Source organism: Carettochelys insculpta, chromosome 7 (genome assembly GCF_033958435.1).
Source record: "Carettochelys insculpta isolate YL-2023 chromosome 7, ASM3395843v1, whole genome shotgun sequence".
NCBI lineage: Eukaryota > Metazoa > Chordata > Testudines > Carettochelyidae > Carettochelys > Carettochelys insculpta.
In genome coordinates, this window is record NC_134143.1 from 18,456,447 (window position 1) to 18,477,488 (window position 21,042).

Consider the following 21,042-nt stretch of genomic DNA (forward strand, 5'->3'; position numbering starts at 1 on the left):
ACTGCAGTTGATAACAGGTAGCTGCTTGCCCAGTAATTTTGTTCCCTAGCACAGCAGCCATGTTCACATGCAGGGACGTGAGGTGGCACAGTGATATATCTCCCCTCCATTGGAGGGCTTTACTGGACAAATTGTGATGAGTGTTGAAAGTGATAAGAGGAATGTATCACTGCAAATTTGCTTTACAGGCAAGATATATAAACAAAATGCTTTTTCACCCTCACTGGACAGAAGCTTCCCTTGTGCCTTTATGAAAATTGATCTGCCCTTTAAAGCAGCACACAAGCTGAAATGACAGGATGCTGTGTGGGATCCAAGCAGAGGAAGAAGTTGGTTCCTAGATTGCTCTGACAATGTTCTAATACCCCTTCCTTCTTGACTCACCCTCCCGGAACACAGCCAGTGTCACTCTGTTGGTGGTACAACTTAACAAAGACATAGCATCAGAATAAAAAGTATCTGCAGAGATGGGGGGAATCCTTATGGAAATGTAGCTCAGTAATGCTGGATTAGTTCTCACAGAACAACAAAATTATGTGGCTGAGACACGTGACACACATTAATTCCTTCAACAAGAAAAATAGAGAAGACACTTAATAAAGAAACAACCAGCAAATATTAATGAAGAGTGCCTAAAGGATAGCCCAAGTCCTGTACGAGTACTGACTATTGTTAATTCAGAGTGCCCAGGACTAACAAGACATTGTGGAGTTTCCCTTCATCCACCTGTATACTAACTTGCCTTTTTTTTCCAAAGAAGATTTGTAATTCTGTTTCTCAGCTAAGCTGGCCAAAGTCTGGAGTTCTATAATATGGGTATCATTTTTTATTTGCAAGCCCATATTTTCAAACATCCTGAGCCAGTCCCCCTCTTTCTTCTCCCCCCACTCCCCTTTCCAAAATTATGAGATTAATTTAGAAAGCATTAATGATTAAAAGAATGATAGTTGGATTCATTTTAGTTTCCTGCAGGTATTTAAGATGTTTTTTCTTTTTTTTTGTGTGGGAGGGACATTTTCAAGCCTTTTTTCACACGTGTGAAAAGCTAGAAACTTAAGTCTTAATTTGTTCTTAAATGTCAAATTTTTACATAATCACATGATTCCAGAAGCTGAGGCTTTATAAAGAAATACTAGCTATTGGCAACTCAGCATGCACTTCCTGGAAGCAACAGGTCCATCATTCTGTGTCCCATCTTGATCCAAGCAGAATCAGTCAGATCAGAATGGAGCGTTGTATCCTGGCAACTGTCATCTCTGTGGACAGTGCTGTTCTGTCCCCTCTCTCCCAAAAAAAGCTGAGTTAAAATATGTCTGTCATGCACATTAAATACAGTACTCACTCACAAGGGTGGGGCACCATTGTCTGAAGTGTGATAATCTAATTTCATAATTGCAAACACAGTTATTTTGTCTGTATTCATTTATTTTCACATCAAAATACAGTATTTGGTTTTCATTTACCAAAAAAAAAAAAAGAAAAGAAAAAGAAAGAAAGAAATCATCAGTATTATGAAATATGAAAAGTCAATAAATTGTGGTATAAGGATCATTTGCCAGAACCTTAAAACTTGCCACAGGCCATACATGCACATTTAAAGAAAGAAAGAATATTACTAAGAATTAATGCAATGTTCTATTTTTTGAAGCATTTGTTAATATCAAATTGCACCAGCTGTGAGCCCTATTGGCTAACTAACAGTAAAATGCTTTTCCTAATTAGAGTAATAGGTCTTTTTACCATAGAACTTCTCTATTTGAGTTCAAGTAATTCACTGAACTTGTGTGTAGAAAGGGTTAAACACATGCCATTTCCTGTTTATTTTGTATCTATGGTGACCTTGCTGGAGTTATCTAGCTATTCTCAATTATTTATTTCATGGAATCTTATTGGAAAAATACACAGTTCAATTAAAGCTTGCTAGGCTCCTAGTACCATGGAGGTTTGAGGAAAAGGACAGTTCAAGGGATTCACTTAAAAAGAAATCAAACTGGCAATATCTAAATGAGGTCCTGGAACCTGAAGATTGGGTGATTGTCTTTGTTTTGTGTTTCATATGACACACACTGCCAGAAATACGCAGAAACAGAGACAAATGTTATGTGAAGGTCATATTTTTCCTGATGCCACTGTTTATGGAGAAAACATAGCAGTAATATTTAAGACTTCTGAGGTTACTTACTCACCATGTATATATGTAGCCTCTGGGAATTTATACAAAAGATAAACATGGATTTGAAAACTCTTTAGGCTATACAGAGGTTTTTTGGATTTCATTAGGTCCTGGTGGTTGCTGTGCTAATGGATAATACGCCAGCCTTAACTACAGTGCTCTGGTTGCTGAGCATAACTGATATGTATGAGCATGCATTCAAGTGAAGTTGATGAATGGTCTTTAGTGATTGCACTCCTGTACAGTGAGGCATACATTACTGAGGTGGTTACTTTGCCATAATTCAGCAGTGAAATCTCAGTGGATAAGATACCACACTAGATGCATTCTTTAATTCGACTGTTTGTAGAAATACACTTACTTGGACATCACTCTATCTGTTATTTTGTTTTAATCCACTGGGATGAACAAAGGCCTAAAGTAAGCCTAAATGCAGAATTTGTGTACAGGAAAGTAAACACCCAGAAAACCCATAGGCAATCTTCATGTAGGGAAGTGTTAACATTATATATGACAGGTCTGAGAGATACTGTGATATCTCCTGATAGAGGAAAAATATACTAGGAAAAGCTACTGAATAAAGAGAAGACTCCAGTTATAAAAAGGGATTTAAAAGTGAAATCTAAAATACAAGAAAAACTAGGAGTGCAGTTCATTTGGTTATTTGTGTTTGTATTTGGTTTATTTTTTGAAGATCTTAATTTAGTTTGCTGCACCCAGTGCTGAGTTGTTCGTTCTAGGACATTATACCAGGGCACAGTGAAAAAAATCTGGTGGCATACATTTTCAATATTAGGGTGGTGGTTTGGGACTCCTGGGATTCCAGGTGGCATGCTTAAGATACCACTAATCCCACCTTCTTTGCCAGTTTGGGCCACTTTTTACCTTTGTCTTGCTGAATCAGGGTCTCAAGCCTCCTCCAGCAAAGCACACAGGTAGGGCCACAACAAGTGGCTGATACAGGACGCTGCTGTCAGCTCTGGGAGGACTTTGCTACTCCAGCAGTCAGATGTTCACACGTCTTTGAGTACAAACCCAGAGTAATATGTAGTGCGCCTTCTTTCTCAGTGTAAAGGAAGTTATGCCCAGGCTCTCCTGCTCCCAGAGTCAAAAGGTCACATAAACTGGATTATATTGTAAAACTAAAAAAGTTTATTAACTATGAAAAGTTATATTTTAAGTGGTCAAGGAGGTAGTAAACAGAAAACAGCAGATTACTAAGAAAATAATACAAATCATGTGATCTAAGATAGATTCACTAGAAAAATTGTTTCTGATGGACTTCTTCAACTTTATAGGATGGGCCCAGCAGATCTCCCTCCCTCCCCACCTCAATCCCACACTCCCCACTTCAGTTACTGTCATTTTGTTTCCAGGTGTTTTCAGGTTTCCCTTTGGGGTGAGGGAGCAGAGGTAAGGCAAGCTGAAGACAATCGTTGCTTTCCTTCCCCACCTTGTATAGAATTCCCATAAGGTGGAAAACCTTTGTTTGATTCCCTAAACCCCCTTGGGGAAAAGTTTAGCACTCCAAGATGCAAGTTAGTGTGAGTTGACCAAGTAACCTGATTCTGTCCTTCATGAGTCAGTAGGACTAGGGAATGTCTACCAAAATGTCAAGTCAGTTCACAGTCCTTTGTTCTGCCTGATGGGAGTCTCCTCTCTCTCTGACTTTTTTCATTGGAGTCCTTGAAGTGCCAGCCGTGGGAGTATCCAAAAGCAGCACATAGGAAATTCAGATACCCTAGCATCAAATACAATAATACATACATATCAATGGGATAATAACATTCAGTAAATCAGAACCTTTCTAATGATAAATTATGTGAGCCATCTTGCATAAAGCGTATCTCAGTTATGAGCATATTTTCATAAAATATATGGAATGTCATGTCACAGTTGATTATTAGCTAGCTTGGAAGTAAAAAAGTCTGCAAATCAGGGCTGGGCTAAGGGACTGTTCTCCTTGGAAGGTGCTGACTATCGTCCCTCTGAAAAATCTCACCTTGACATATGTAGCCCTAAAACATTCAGGCCCCTTTGAAAATTTGAGTCCATGTTCTGTTAGAACTTGGTCTTTATGTGTCTACTGCTGATATACTAAAGTGCTGCATGTGAATCTAGAAATAATGTGATAGTACTACATAGCACAGGCTGAATCACAAGAAACCAGATATACTCAGTGTCTGAAAGGATTAGTCTTAAATCCACTGAGATATTCATAATGCATGGAATAGCTTTTGCATCAGATTCGCAGGAAAAGATGCTAGAGTGCAGGCTAGGAAGAGAAGCCATTTCTCTTGACAATTGCCAAAACCTTAAAGAAATAAAAATCACAGCTGTGTATTTGATGCAAGAGGTAACAGATTTCAGAACAACTTTGTCCTTTGTAGTAGTTATTGTGCAGAAGAGAATCAGAATTCGGCCAGTAGGGGAAGAAGGGACTGGAGCTGAAATGATGATTCAGTTTTGATTGCTTTGAGTGCATTTAAGTAGTCTTCTGTTATCAGTTCAGAGGGGAAAACTGAGGAATCAAGTTCCTGGAGTTCCAAGGAGATAGTATCAAAAGATGTTTTGCAGACACAGTTGTCCTATTGTCTTGCTGGTTTACGAAACCACTGCCAACTCCCACAGCAGTAAAAAGATCACGAGATAAAGCGGGAAGTAAGAAGTGAGAACCCAAGAAGTCATAAAATAATAAGCCAAAATTATTTCTGGTGTCAGTAGAATTACATCAGCAATGTATTTGACTCAACTGGTAGGGCTAATAAATTACATTATTCTGAGAATCACAAGGAGAAACTTGGTGGTGGTTGAGCAGTGTGACTTGATGATATACCATATCCCTTAAGGATGGGGAACAGATGTTTCAGAACCTTTAGGTTAAGATGGAAAGCTAGAACCAGTTCTCAGCTGTCTCCAGCTACAAATTGTGTTGGCAACAGTGATATGTTATTCTGCATTACTCTCCAGTTAAAATTAGCAGCATCAATATAGCTTTTGATAAGAAAGGAGAAAAAGAAAAAACATCTCAGCAAACCTTACTGGTAGATTAGAGGAGCCTAAAAGCACTATTTAGATTTAACAGCATTATGCTTACCTTCTGCACCTGGTCATGATTGTTGCCCCATTCTTTTGCACCACTGATTGAATAAAGACAGCCAAGGCACATTAAATAATGGTGAAAATATTCAGAAGTGGAACTATTGCAAATTGGAAACTAAAGTTTACATTTGTCAAACTTTGTCTCATGTTTGCAGGCTTTGGAGCACCCAGGTGCTATATTAAGTGAGCATAAGCCCAGTTTGTAACATCTACAATTTTGGAGTTAGTAAGAAATCAGAGAATGACAGATTGATGGATGACAGATAAAGGTAAAGATGATGCAAGTGTACAACTGATTTAAGAACTCATATTTCAAGGCAACTTCATGGATTTATTTAATAGTTATATTAATTTAAATAAGCATGTTTTGTTATTGATACATGGATTTTAAGGTAGGAGATTAAATGTGTGAGTATGCATAGAATGTCTCATTACTTCTGACATTTTTACTTTCTACATGATTAAATTCATTGATTTGCTTGGTAATAAACTTCTATAAAATATGCATATAGCAATAGGTTGTCATTTAGCAAAGCGTGGGTGTGATGCAGAATTCAGTAAAATATTTCAGAACATTTTTATTAGCTAAGATCTTAATTCAGGTTCCTACTGAACATCAGAAATGTCAATACAGTTCATGTGGTAAAAGGAAAGCAGTTGATATTGTATTTTAATGTAAGCCACAGATTGAGTGTATTTTATTTATACTTTGTCTTTTTCTTTTACCTTGTCATTCATGCTTTTGATTTTTATGTCCCAAGCAAAACCTAAAAACAAGAGTTGAGTTTTAGGAAATTGCCAGCTAATGTGTATCAGAATTTTTTTGCACTGGTATAAATTATTTTTGCTACATGTGCAGAAAAACACCCTACTTTCAAATTCCCAAATGGAATTAAACCAAGGTCTTAGACCTTATCTTCTTAAGTGAGAAGTGAAGGTAAAAAAGTTATCATATTTTAAAACTTAGATAATATCAATAAAAATACCTGGAAAATAGTAAGATAAATGTGTATCAATGAGAAGTGGAAGTTCTATTATACTGGAGCTTTTTTTTCACAGTATATTATTGTTGCTAGAATGCAAAAGTCTTACCAGATTAGTGAATTTCCATTGTACATTAGATTCATGCTGTATTCTTGTACTTCTTGGAAAGAAAAAAATATCACAAGAAAATTGTAATTGTCATGATGAGTTTCTTAAATTAATGCTTTGCATAACATCAACAAAACATAGGGCCATCATGAGGAAATAAAACTTACAGGTGAGATTAAACTCAGCAAGTAGAAGCTCAATGAGTTTCTTGCCAAATCTTCTGGTGTCTTGTGGGCATGGCTGCATTCGTTGGAGAGCTTTCCCAATCCAGATGAGAAAAGTGGTATCCTCAGAGACCAAATTTAATGAAACATTTATCTGGGTTTTTGGTGTAACATGGTAAAAATTGTTAGTAAATTGGTTCTGTTTTGTGTCTGTATTTAAAGACTGGGCCAGAAACTTGAGCGCAACTGAAAGGGAAAAAGACAATCCTTCTGCACTTTGCTCCCCTGAGTACAGAACCTTACTGGGGTTGATTTCATCCCATGCACAATTAAGAGTTGCTTCAATAGATATTTTTTATATTGCATTGTTAAATAATATATAATAATAAATATGGTTATGTATTTTCATACAATAGTTTATCAGTTTTTCTCTAGGGCTGTGTCTAGACTGTAGGGTTTTGTTGACAAAATGGCCTTTTTGCTGACAAAACCCACAGAATGGACAGAGCACAAAGCACATTCTGTCGACAGAACAGGTTGTTCTTTTGGCAGCTGTATCCTTCTCGCAGTGAGGAAGAATGCCTCTGTCAAGAAAGATCTCTTGTCTAAAGGAGGGTCTGGATGTTCCAGGGAACCATATTTCAAGAGAAAAAGCCTCTGGACTGTCATGCAGGTGTCCCGATGGACACCCTGTCCAAAGCAATTAGTGTGTTATGGTTTCTGCCTCTGGCCCTTCTTAAAGCTAAGAATGCTGTGGCAGGAAACTGAGAGCATGGGGGTAGCCGTGCAGCACCCAGCACTTCCCCACGCCTTCATGGCCACACTTTCTCCGGATGTTGCAGAATGCCAGGCACACCAAGACTCCTTGGGACCTCAGGGGAGCAGTCCCAGGATACACCCCAGGTCTCCTAGTGGTGTGCTCCCTTCTGAGGTGAGGCTGAAATCCAGGCCCTTCTGGGTGGAGGAGGAAACCCTCCAGGAACCCTGAGCCAGATGCAGGAATGCTGAACTCTACAGCTAGATGTGCTGTACCCTTGAACAGGATGCCCAGGGGGAAAACCCACATCCTGCCCCTACTAGGCAGAGCTGCATCACATCCTGGGAGGGGGAGCACATCACCCCTAGCCTCAGCCTGGACTAGGGGCTTTCCGTCCCCCTTGTGGAGCAGGAGAAGGACTAGCCACCAGAGGTGCAGCACTGGCAGCTGTATTAAAGGACCAGCATCCTGGTCATCATGCTGGACCCAGCCCCTGACAGCCAGGATTCCTCCTGGACCTCGTCCGAGCTTGGTGAGGGCTTCTTCAGCGAGTGCCCCATTTGTCACACACCTCAGGACATAGGAGGCGGGTGCAGGTGGGGTGGGCTGTGAGTGTCTCTTTTCCATCTTGGGCAGGACCCTGCTCTGTGGTCCACACACATGGAATCACGTGCAGAGGTAGAGCGCACCACCTACAACCAGCAGACAGCTCCCAGGCATGGGTGGCATTCTGCTGCCCAGCTTGTGGGAGGCTGGACAAGCATCAGACCCCAGGGGGGTGGCCCTCCCAGCACCTGCCTAGGCTGGAAGCAGGCTAGCCACAAGGGCAGTGGCCTAACCCCAGACACCCTGAGGAGTGCGGCACATGGGCATGTCTGCAGGCGCGAGGCAGCTTTCTCACCTGCAGGTAGTGCTGTGAGCTGAAGGTGTGTGAGTGGGCCCTGGGGAGGGCCGGGCTACTCCTGGCTCACCCACCAACCATGAGGTGACCCCTCCGTGGCTGAGCAGCCCCATTGGCTGCCTTCATGTTGACTATGGGGTAGAGGAGGCACAGCAGTGTCCCATACAGTCTCAGAGGAACCTGAGTCCCTGTGCAGAGTCCCATGCATCTTTGCTCCTGGGCCAGCCTTGTCCCTTGGTGTGGGGGGGTGTTGGTCTCTGCTCATGGTGGGGGGCACAGCCTCAGGGGCTGTGTTGCACGAATGACTCACCATCTCTCCCTCCTCGTGTTCTGTAAAGCTGGACCTGCACTGACTGAGGGCCAGGCCACCCCAATAACACCACCAGGCTTTGGGTGCTCTGGGGTGTGGATCAGGATGTGGGCCCCATCGATGGCTCTGACACAGTTCAGTGTCAGTGACGCAGTGAGTCTAACTAAGACTTGGTCAGGGTCTTCCAGATGGATGACCCTCAGCAACAAGATTGATTTGATGGCCCTCAGGACTGCAGATAGAGGTGACGGAAGGAGTACCTGGGCCCTTGGGGGAGGGGTTCCCAGCCCCCTTCTGTCTTCACCCCTATGGCCCTCCAGGAGCCCTCGCTATCAGGTCACCTGCCCAGCAGCAGGGTTGTGTGACAGTGAGATGGCATGGTCCCCTGGGGATATGGCTTTTCCCCTACCTTCTTTCCATCCCTCATACCCCCCAACCCCATTTCCCGAGGGTCCCTTTTGGAGGATACCCCACTGCCCCTGTGGGCACCACAGCCTGAGGGTGTGTTACCTCCAAGGAGGGCCCCCATTGTGGACTTCCCCACATCAAACTGGATGCCCACCAACAGGTAGCCGTCAGGGATGGCAAGGTTCCAGAGGGTGATTGTGACCTGTTTCTCCACAGGGGTGGGGAGGCCGCAGTCAGGTGTTGTGACTCTGGAGGGCAGGGGCAAGCCAGGCACAGAGCTCCAAGAAGGTGGCCTTCCAGATGAGGAAATATTGTAGCCAATGCTGGTCATCCCACTGGTCCATGACCAGCCTGTCCCACCAGTTCAAACTAGTGTGGTGACTCCAGAGCTATCTGTGCACTGTGGGGGATGGGTGCAAGTGGGTAGCTGCTGCAGCCAGGACAATGGTCCAAAAGATGATCTTGGGATTGACCTTGCTGAGGAACAGGAAGGCAGCTGCCTGAAAGTTCAGCACAAGATGCAGCATGTCCATGCGGGGCTATGGCAATCCCAGAGGCAGCTCTGGCTGCATGGCATCCATGGACCAGCTGTGTCACCTGCAATCACAGGGCAAGCACAGTGGGCCCTGCAAGAGCTCTCTGCTGTCCCTCACAGGAGTAGGCAAGCCCAGAGCAGGGCAGGGAACAGCTGTCTGGAGGGGTCCCTTTAAGTGCACATCTCTGCGTGGCTCTGGCCCCGGCTCTTGGAAGGAACTGGGGAGCTGCAACCCTGGCTGACGTGGTTCCTTGTGGCTGTTTTGCTGAGAGAGAGGCTGGGCTGTCTGCCTGCCTGCTGTCTTTCTGGAGAGTGGATTGCTCTTTCAATGCACCTTGGTGTCTGGACTTTGTCGACAGGAGTTTTGTCACGAGATATCTTCCAACACAAACTTCTGTCAACAAAACCCTGCAGTCAAAACATAGTTTAAGTGACATGTTCTAATTGCTTAGTTTTTTGTGTGGCTTTAGCTTGCATGGTGAGGTTCACAAAGAACCTGATTATAACTGAGACAAATTAAACTATGCTCAACATATTTGCCATAAATGTTAATTCTAATGTAGAATGAAAAAAATTGAGGTTCAGTTGAAGTCCCACTGGAACTACTTACATGCTTTAAGTTAAGTATGTGATTAGGAATGGGGTTAGAGTCCCCAGCAATGCTTAGAACCAATTCATGTTATCCTTTTTCATGGCTCTCCTTTATAGTGTTTTCTGTGCAATGAGTGCAGTTTTTATACAGTGAGCCAATTTTCTGCTTACTTTCCAAGAAGTGAGACAGCTTTCCCATGGCTAGAATAATAGTTCTAGTAAATTTCTCAAATAGACCTAACTTAACCTAACAATACAAAATACTCTTTGGCCATGGCTATGCTACCCCACCCTTTTGGAAGGGGCATGTAAATTACAGCTGTTCGGAAATGCAAAGGATATGCTGAATATTCATATATAAAATATACTCATGTATAAAACATATTAATATTTAAAAATTAGGAAGAAGGGTGCTTTCAAAATTGAGGCACCATTTCCAAGGAACCCCAGCTACACAACTATTTTTATTTCAAAAGCAGCAGTTTCAGCAAGCCAGGTGGTCACTATTATGCAAATGAGGCACTGAATATTCATATCAGCACCTCATTTGCATTTTCAAATGGCCGTAATTTACATGCCCCTTCCGAAAGGGAAGGCTATTGTAGCCATGTCCTTCTTTGCCTATATTTTCAAGTATTAGGTTTTCTGAAAAAATCAAAACACACATGCATGTCTGGCTGACTTGCGTTTGGGTGTGTCTGCCCTTAAAATGCTGCAACTGTGCCTCTGTAGCGCTTCTGTGGAGACACTACCTACACTGAGGGAAGGGATTCTCTTGTTAATGTAGGCAAGAAAACAGGGCAAAAACCAATAAGCTTAAATTGTAGCAAGTGCAATTTAGACTAGACATTAGAAGAAACTTCACAGCAGTTAAGCACTGGAATAAACTGCATAGAGATGTTGTGGAATTTCCATCACAAGATTTTTAAGAGCTGGTTAGACAAACACCCGCAGGGGATGGTCATTTATTAGTCCTGCCTTGAGTGCAAGGGACTAGACTAGATGATATCTCAAGGTTCCTGGCAGTGCTACAATTTTATGATTCAATGACTGTTGCTGAATTGCACAATTATTTATTTATGCATTTATTCATTTAATATGTAACAATTTGTCTGCATTAGTATCTTTGTTAAATTATTTACTGAAGAATGACTGCTGTTAGGCTTGTGAATTTTCTTCTAGAATTTTATCCACCAAAACCAGTTCTTCCGAACACAGAATTAGCTTAGTGCTTGTGTCTTTAGACCACTTCAGATGAATTAATCTGCAATAAATTTAAATTCATACTTTTCTCATCACCTTTTAATAGATATTCACAACTGTCAATATGAGTGGATCTACCATGATTCAGCTGCACTAGTCCTGAATCCCACTACTGAAGACACGATTATTTAGCAGCCATTTTTCTGTGTATTTGGAGAGAAATGGGTAGGGTAAATTTCATTTTCATCATCCTCTTGTGCTCAACCTTCTGCTCTTGTTCCTGTTTGCCTTTTAGCTGTAGGATGGAAATTTCCGAGGCAGGTTACAGTATTCTGCTAAAGACGCCCTATTCAAATCCTAAAGTCTGGAGGAGGCTAATACTCCTATAGTTCAGAAACCCAGTTAGCATGAGTGGAAGGTTACCCCTGCTTGGGCCCTCTCATCTCACTCACAAGACCTAGGGAAGGTCGTCCGAACTCAGACAGGGCCTTGGAGTTTGGAGGGAGGGATAGTTGCCCTGGCAACCACATTCCAAGAAGAGGCCATGCATGTGAGAAACAGGATATAGCACCATCCCATTTGCTGTCCCAAGCTGGTACATAAGAACAAGTGTGTTATTGCTCCATGTTGTTACAGTCTTTTGCTTTAATCTTCTAGATAATGCACCCCTGGGTATGACCATCTGAAGGCATCATCATTATTCCTGTAGACACATCATTAATCCAATTAGACACATATATGTCATTAAACGTCTGCTTTGTTTAAGTAACTTGTTAAGGAAAACCACCTGTACTAGAGATAAGATGTTCTATGAACTGTGGGTGGGGACACTATCTAACCGTTTTAGATTATTGGCTTATTGTGCTCATTTCATCATGCTCCTAGAACCAATTCAGGCTTGGATAAGGCTCATGACATAGTTTCCCCTGCCCATCAGCATTGTATATAATCAATTGTAACCTATTGTCTGAAGGTGTTCACTAAGCCTAACAGGCCAAGTGACACTCCACCAGTGCTGTGTGTAATAAACCCTCCTGTTTGCTTCATACGTGGTGTCTAGACTTTGGTCCAACATAGCCTCTTTGTAGTGTTTTATAATCACAATTATTCACTGATCATTTTGAAGAATTCAAGGCATTCAAATCAGTATGCCCATCTCTAATTATTGTATCCAATGTCTTGTTAACACTGTTGTGCACGCCTGGACATTCAGGATGAAATGCAACTCTTACGTACTCAGTCATCAAACTGGAGGAAAATAACTAATTCAAGTTTTAGTTTTTGTAATAAAATTGGAACTCAAATGACATGCTGTTATGTGCGCTATTTGCTGAGGCCAATGGTTGAGTGTACAAGAATGTTCCCTGTAAGATGAGTGGCTTGGGCAACTGCCCAGGAGAGATTTAGGTGCTGCTCTGCTGATGATCATCATGCCTACACCTGGCAGCGTATGTTTCTACTGGTGGTGCACATCCACACACACCTTGGTGCACATAACATTTTGTACAGTTATTAATTTTGTATGTGTAAGTGCTCAGGGTTGTTTATACAAATGGATGTGCCCAGACACGTGTAGAAGGCCCACAGGAAAATTTGGCTCAAATTGTTTAGCTGATAGACAGAAATAAAAGCCTATTATCAACATAAGCCAGTCATCTCAAAGGAAACATTAAAATGAATATTAACAGTTACTCAGGCTTTGACTCACTCAGGCATCCCATAATCTCACTCTCCAAAGCACAATTTCTTTTGTCCTTATTCCATTAATTCACAAAATAGCCAACGCGCAAATGCCACCAAAGGACGGAGGTATGGTTTGCTTTAGGAAATTGGCTAACAATAATGTTATGCCTATTTTGTTGAAATTATTATGTGGAATATTTCAAAGGTACCTTTGGATCAAATAAAATTGCTTTTTTAGCTTCTTTCGGCTCCTTTGAAAATCTCACCCTCTATTTAAAAAACGTACACTCCAGTGTTTTCAGAGAAGATCAATACAGGTTGAAACTGACCTAACCGGTACTGGATGAAAGAATTTGCCAGAACACAGGAGGTCAGTATTGTCTAGCAACAGCATTACCAACATTTGCACTGCTTACTGGTCTCTTACAAGACATTTAGGGGTAGATTACAGATAAACAGCATGAACACTGAAAGCCAGGCCTGGTGGCCTGAAACAAACTTTATGGGACCACAAGAAACTTGGCCACACTGATGATAAATGGTTGTCCAACTATCTAAAATCATTCTGAATTGCAAATGTTGCCAGACGAGAAAGTTCCAGATTAGGTCCAGAAAGTTCAACCTGTACCTGGCACAGAGACTTCAACCCAGATCTTCAAAGATATTTCGGGTGCTAGCTCTCATTTTTATTAATTATGGTTGCTACCATAGGAAATTAAAATAGGACTGGGAGGAATCCCCAGAGCCATGAAGTCCACTTCTCTTACTACTGCAGGCAACACCATCATTGATCTTATTTATAAACACTTCATTCTAGAAATAATATAAAAGAAACCTTCTCCCGAACCTATTATTTCTGAGATGTAAGTTATAGTCAAGTAATTTAAAATATTTATCAGTTAAGCATCCCTTCTTTAGGATGCTTGTGTGATTGAACAGGTGGTGTTGGAGAGAGGGATTTGGTTTCTTTGACCACGGGATTCTGTTTAGAGAATAAGGATTGCTAGGAAGTGACAGGATTCACCTAATGAAGACAGGAAGGCACATCTTTGTGGGCAGGCTTGGAAACCTAGTAAGGAGGGCTTTAAACTTGGTTCATCAAGGGCTGGTGACACAAGCCCTGAGGTAAGTGGGGAAGAAAGAAGAAAAAACAAAGGAGGACCCTTTGTTTGAATGGAGAAAGTAGGCCATTCAGGTAATTATCTAAGGTGTTTGTGCACAAATGCAAGAAGTCTGGGAAACAAACAGGAAAAATTAGAGGCCCTGGCACAGTCAAAGTAGTATGAGGTGATTGGAATAATGGAGACTTGATGGAATGACTCACATAACTGGATCACTGCCATGGAAGGGTATAAACTGTTCAGGAAGGACAGGCAGGGGAGAAAAAGAGAAGGAGTTGCATTCTGTGTAAGTGAGCACCATGACTGCTCATAGCTCCAGTATATGGAGGGAGAAAAGCTAGTTGAGAGTCTCTGAGTTAAACTTAGAAGCAAAAGCAACAGAGGTGATGTTGTGGCTGGTGTCTGCTACAGACCACCAGATCAGGTAGATGAGGTAGATGAGGATTTCTTCAGACAACAAAGAGAAGCTTCCAAATCACAGGCCCTGGTTCTCATGGGAGACTTTAATCACACTGGCATTTGTTGGGAGACAAAACCAGTAGCACACAGACAAACCAGGAAGCTTTTGGAGAATGTTGGGGATAACTTCTTGGTACAACTGCTGAAGGAACTGACCAGGGGCCATGCACAGCTTGACCTGCTGCTCACAAACACAGAAGAACTAGTGGGAGAAATAGAAGTGGGTGGCAACCTGGGTTGCAGCAATCATGAAATGGTAGATTTCAGGATTCTGACAAAAGGAAGAACGGTGAGCAGTGAAATACAAACCTTTGATTTCAGAAGAGCAGACTTCAGCTCTCTGAGAGAACTGATGGGCAGGATCTCCTTCAAAGTTAATATGAAGGGGAAAGGAGTTCAGGAGAATTGGCAGTATTTTAAAGAAGTCTTATTGAAGGCACAGGAACAAATCATCCCAATGCACAGTAAGAAAAACAAATATGGTAGGCAACCAGCTTGGCTCACAAGGGAAATCCTTGGTGAGCTTAAACTCAAAAAGGTGAATATAAGAAGTGTAAACTTGGGCAGCTGACTAAGGAGGAATATAAATACATTTCTGGAGAATACTGGAAGGTAATCAGGAAAGTGAAAGCACAATTGGAATTGCAGCTAGCAAGGAATGTGAAGGGCAACAAGAAGGGTTTCTATCGGCATGTTAACAATAATAGGGTTTTCAGGAAGGGTGTGGTGCCATCACCAGATGAGGGAGGTAACCTGGTGACAGATGATATAGGAAAGGCTGAAGTACTCAATGCTTTTTTTGCCTCATGAACAAGGTCAGCTTCTAGACTAAAGCACTAGGCAATGCAGTATGGGAAGGCGATGGGCAGCCCTCGGTGGGGAAAGAACAGTTAAGAACTATTTAGAAAAGCTAGATGTACACAAATCCATAGGTCCAGACTTAATTCATCCAAGGGTACTGAGAGAATTGGGAGATGTCATTGAAGAGCCTTTGGCTATTACCTTTGAAAACTCGTGGAGATCGGGAGAGGTCCCAGATGATTGGAAAAAGGCAATTATAGTGCCCATCTTTAAAAAAAGAAAGCACTTGGAGCATTTTGAAGCACTTGGAAGAGGGGAAATTGATCAAGAGTAATAAAACATGGACTCAACAAGGTCAAGTCATGCCTGACCAATCTGCTTAGCTTCTTTGATGAGGTACTTGGCTCTGTGAACATGTTATAGGCTGGGTGCTGACTGGCTGAGTAGCAGTGCAGCAGAAAAGGACCTGGGGATTATGGTGGATGAGAGGTTGGATATGAGTCAACTGTGTTCCTTGTAGCCAAGAAGGCTAATGGCATATTGGGTTGTATTAGGAGAAGCATTTCCAGCAGATCTAGATAAGTTATTCTTTTCTGTTCAGCACTGGTGCAGCCTCATCTGGAATATTGTGTCCAGTTCTGGGCCTCCCAATATAGAGAGGTTGTAGATTCATTGAAAAGGGTCCAGTGGAGGGCAACAAAAATGATTAGGTGGCTGGAACACATGACCGATGAGGAGAGGCCAAGGGACTTGGGCTTATTTAGTCTGTAGAAGAGACGAATGAGGAACAATATCACAGGAGCCTTCAACGTCCTGAAGGTGGGCTCTAAAGAGGATGAAGAGAGGCTGTTCTCAGTAGTGACAGATGGCACGACAAGGAACAATGGTCTGAAGTTACAGAGGGAGAGATGTAGGTTGGATATTAGGAAAAAGTATTTCACCAGGAGAGTGGTGAGGTATTGGAATGCTTTACCTAGAAAGGTGGTGGAATCTCCATCCCTAGACATTTTTTGTGTCCTGGCTTGACACAGTCCTAGTTAGGATAATTTAGTAAGGGTTGATCCTGCTTCAGACAGGGGGCTATATTAGATGACCTCCTAAGGTCCCTTCCAGCTCTACAATTCAATGATTCTACAGAAATGTATGTAGTTCATGTAGCATCATAGATTCAGTTGTTAAGGCCAGCAGGGAGTATATGATGATCTAGTGTGACCTCCTGTATAACATTGGCCAAGAACCATACCCAGTAATTTCTGCATCAAGCCCATTACTTTTATCTGAGCTGTGGTATATGTTTTAAAAAATATTTCTTGTCTTCATTTAATGGCTTCTAGTGATGGAGAATCCACCTCATCCCTGAATAAGTTACTTCAGGTAATGCATATGGTCATCATTTATAGCACTGAGAACTCAGCAGCAATAAGATGTACTTTTATAGGTATACACCTTCTTCAGGGACATATTTAATTCAGAAGAGACGATATTATCTCACTTACAGGACTAGGGTATAAATAGCAGTCTCTTTGCTGCATGATCAACCCAGAAAAAAAGATGGAGATTTTGTCGTTCTTAAATTTAAAAGCTGATCTCAGTAAAAAGTGTTCCCAGAAGGATATTTTATCTTTGAAACTGTTTTATCACATGGGAGAGCAATGGTACTTTCAGAATTTTATGAACAACTCTGTGCAACACCTAAAATCTCACCATTTTTCAATGACAATGAAGTGCTGGGTAGAGGAGATAAAGTCAAAAAAGTGTCCAGCTGGCCATGAAGATGCACTATGTATTGTTGTGCAATCGGAAAAAAAATTACTAACAGAAAGGTCAATTAGGCTCTGAAATAGTCTTCCATTGAAAATGCTGGCAGCACTTTACTTGACACACAGAGAACTATACTGAACAAAGCATCGGTCTTCATCCCTCACCCTCCAATTTTAATTTACAGGAGTGAAAAACTGTCATGTATTGTCAGCATTTCAGCCACCAGCCCCCTAGCTGGTGTTTACGTATGTCAAGTTTCTGTGACTTGAAAGTAAAAAAAAAAAAGCATGGGAAAGAGAATGCAGCCCAATATTTTAAGAAAGCTTCCACTGGGGGGGTTGGATTCCTGCTAGCAGTCCTATTCTTCTATAGCCAGCACAGCACAGCACAGCATATTTATTTTTCTTCATCTGCCCTTCTTGTACTTATGTACTTTCCTTCTTTTATTAATTCTTTAAGAAGATAATCCCCTTTATTTAGCCCTTTTATTTACTGAACCTTTGAGCAGTTAGTCTTACGCAGAAATACTCACCTGCTGGTTTACTTCAATTAATTTCTCTCTCTCTCTCTCTCTCTCTTTTTTTTTTTTAATTTCTTTGCCCCAGAGAATGAATCATACCGTGGGTGACATTCTGTTAACTGGGCTGATTTATGCTAAACTACAAATGTGAAATGTATGATTCTTTTTCTTAAAAAAAAAAACAACAAAACCTCAACATATCCTATTTGTTCTAAAAGTGTTTTGAGAAAGCTTTCCTTTTACTCTATCTTATTGTTTGGGTGATGTATAACATTTTATGCCTTAATGTAAGGCTATGCCTACACTACATGATAAAGTCAATTAAGTCAGTGAGCTCGATTTGACAATGTCCTTGTCCTCACAGTAAATATCATTAGGTCAATTTCAGGCATTGCTGAGGTCAATATTGTAACAATGTGGAAAGTGACTGGCATAGCATCAAATTCAAATTTAAAAGTTTGCATTAAGGCTAGTGTGGAAACACCAGGTATTTAAATTGACTTTATTAGCCTCCAGAGGTGTCCCATATGTATCCCACAATGCCCCATGGTTGTGCGCTCTGGCTGCTTCCATCACTGCTGCTGTCTACTTGTGCAGGAATTATGTAACAGGAAGCCTGAAAATTTGAATTCTGCACCAGGAAGCCCAAGGTGGCTAGACTGTGGGGTCATGCATGTATGAGAGGCTGAGAAACTTCCTTCTTTATTATCTACTCATTAAAAATAGCCCCAGCATGGAATGGTGTCTTCTTCCCTACACAGGAGAGGCCGACATTTTTTTCTTTTCAGTGCTGGTGAAAGCCACTCCCCCGCTGCATCTCATGGCAGCTAGGCTGTGAGGGTCATGCTTGTATGAGAGTCCGAGAAACGTCTTTTCTATGGTTCACATTTGTACAGAGGCAGCTGCCCCCACAACAGGTGCCATGCTGTCTGGGTCTTTCCCGTGCCCAACCACATCACGTGGCTAGCCTCTGACCCAATAAAAGCACGTACATATGGTGCCATGCAGATAATGCTGCCAGATAGCACCATGTCCTGGCTTGCACGTGGTGAGGGCTTCCAAGGTGGGAAAGATTTTTGGGGTCTGGCTGTCTCTGGGGGAAAGTTTATCCCCTGTGGCAAAGATTTTGGAGGCTGGCTGTTGTGAGGGAGAATCTCCTCCCCCCAGCAAAGATTTTAGGGGCTGGCTGTCACTGGGGTGGTGGTGTGGGGAAGTCTCTGAAACCTCTGATGGGACCATCTCAACAGGTCCCACAACTATACCCCCAACCCATTAATGTGTGTGGGGGGGGCAGCCCCCACACACACTGATATTCAGGGCTGGCTCCCTGGCCAGAGAATGCCTGTGAAGGGACCAGGCCAACCAGTCCTACAACTGTAACCTCCACCCATCAAAGTATGTGGCGGGGGGTGGAGGGGCAGTCCAGGGCACAGTTGCAAAAGCAAGAGATTTCAGTTAATTTGGTGATCTTTCTTGATGTTTTCTTTCCAATGTTCTTTTCTTTTGCAAAATTTCTTACCAAATAGCTTCCTTAAGACAGGTTATACCATACTGTGATTTCAAGGGGGGCAAAGTAGCTGAGGGACCAGTTGAGATGACACAGTCACCTGGGTGATCCCAGGGCACAAATGCATTCTGGCATGTGGATATGATAGTAACCTGCCTGGTGTGTTATTTGGCTTGTTACATAAAAGTCATATCATTCTGGCAAGGCAGGGGTGATTTCAAGGTGGGGCAAAGTAGCTGAGATGACACAGTCACCTAGGTGATCCCAGGGCACACAGTCATTCTGGCATGTGGGTATAACATTCCTTTGCCTGTTGTGCTAGGTGGCTGTTCAGGTAAAAGTTGGACCTAAAGGTGTTCTTTCAATGGGGGAAATGCAGCTAAGCAACCGGTTTACATGGTTCAGTCACTTTCTGAAGCCAGCCTATTTGGTTTTCTTTCACCTGTGTTTCCCTACTTTTCCTTCTTTCCTTCTGAAAAAATGGCTGTTTGCTTTTCACAGGAGAGAAATGAGGGCAATGCAATGTGGGAAGATGACATGCCCACAACCACTTGCAGGCTATTTTTTCCTACACTGCACCAGCAAAAAACCCAGAATTCTGTGGGGCTGAGGGTACTGTGGGATAGGTTCCCACAAAGCACTGCTGCAACAGTCGATGTTTGGTGATTCAGTGTGACAGCACTAGCTTGACTTTGCGGAGAGGTAAGGATACTCAAATTCAAATTTATAAAACCCAGTGTTATAAAATCAAATTTATATCATAGTGTAGACATATCCGAAGATTGTATGGAACATAGATATTGTATGTTGCTGTTCCATGATCCTCCATGTAATATTAAAGCATCTCACAATAGATTATTCCTGTTACCTCCTTCTTTTCAGACAAGTTCTGAGTCTAGCAGGTTCCTGACAGAGAAGAAATGTAGTTAAGGCCATAGACTGGGCCATAGGACATCTAAGATGAAGTCTTGGCTCAATCATTGATTTCCTTTGCAATTTTGGGTACGTAGCTTCATCTCTGTCATTTCAGTTCTTCTATAAAATGTGCCTTAGTTCCGCACAGACTGTCTGGACTATCTAGTCAGTTTATAAACTATTATGGATAGGGACTGTTTCTGACTTTGGGTATATGCAATATTAGCATTATGAAGTCCCAATCACATTTGTTGCTTGTAGATGCTACTTTGATATGAATCATCATCATCATCATCATCAATAACTGTGGGTACAGCGCCCTTTAGTTTCTGATGCCTTTCTCATTATTTCCTTCCATTTTTCCCTGTCTGGTGCAGAGTAGCTTAGTTTCTGTAGACTAGCTCTTCACCAATCTACTACATCATCTATCCATTCTCTGTGGGGTCTGCCTCTCCTATTTGGATACCTATGCCGAATACCAGGGTCTTGATTTTTCATTGTTGTTCATTCTGCAAATATGCCCAAATAGTTGTAGCATAATTGTAGTAGTTTTATAACCTTCTGCAGCAGGTTCTCTTTTGGCGGTATCTTTCTATATAATTCCTCATTGGTGACCTTCTGCATCCATCCTATTCTCAGAATCTTTCTATAACAACTCCTTTTGAACGCCAATATTCTTCGTTTTGAATCTTTTGTTATCACCCATGTCTCACATCCATACAGCATGCTGCTGAATACACACATTTTCAAGACACTCAGCTTTGTTCCTAAGCTAATTGCTTTGCTTTTCCAGATCTTATCAATTGCCATCAAACTCACTCTTGCTTTTGCTATTTTAGTCACTATTTCCTTCTTAGAGTTTAGATCATACGTTATGTTGCTCCCCAGGTATTTGAACTTCTCCACATTTTCTAGTTAAATACCATCAACACTGATCTTCCTTCCTATTTCCTGATCTCCACATACCATTGTTTTTGTTTTACTGATGTTCATAATCACTCCATACTGCTTCCCTTCTTTGTTTAACACCTGCACCGTT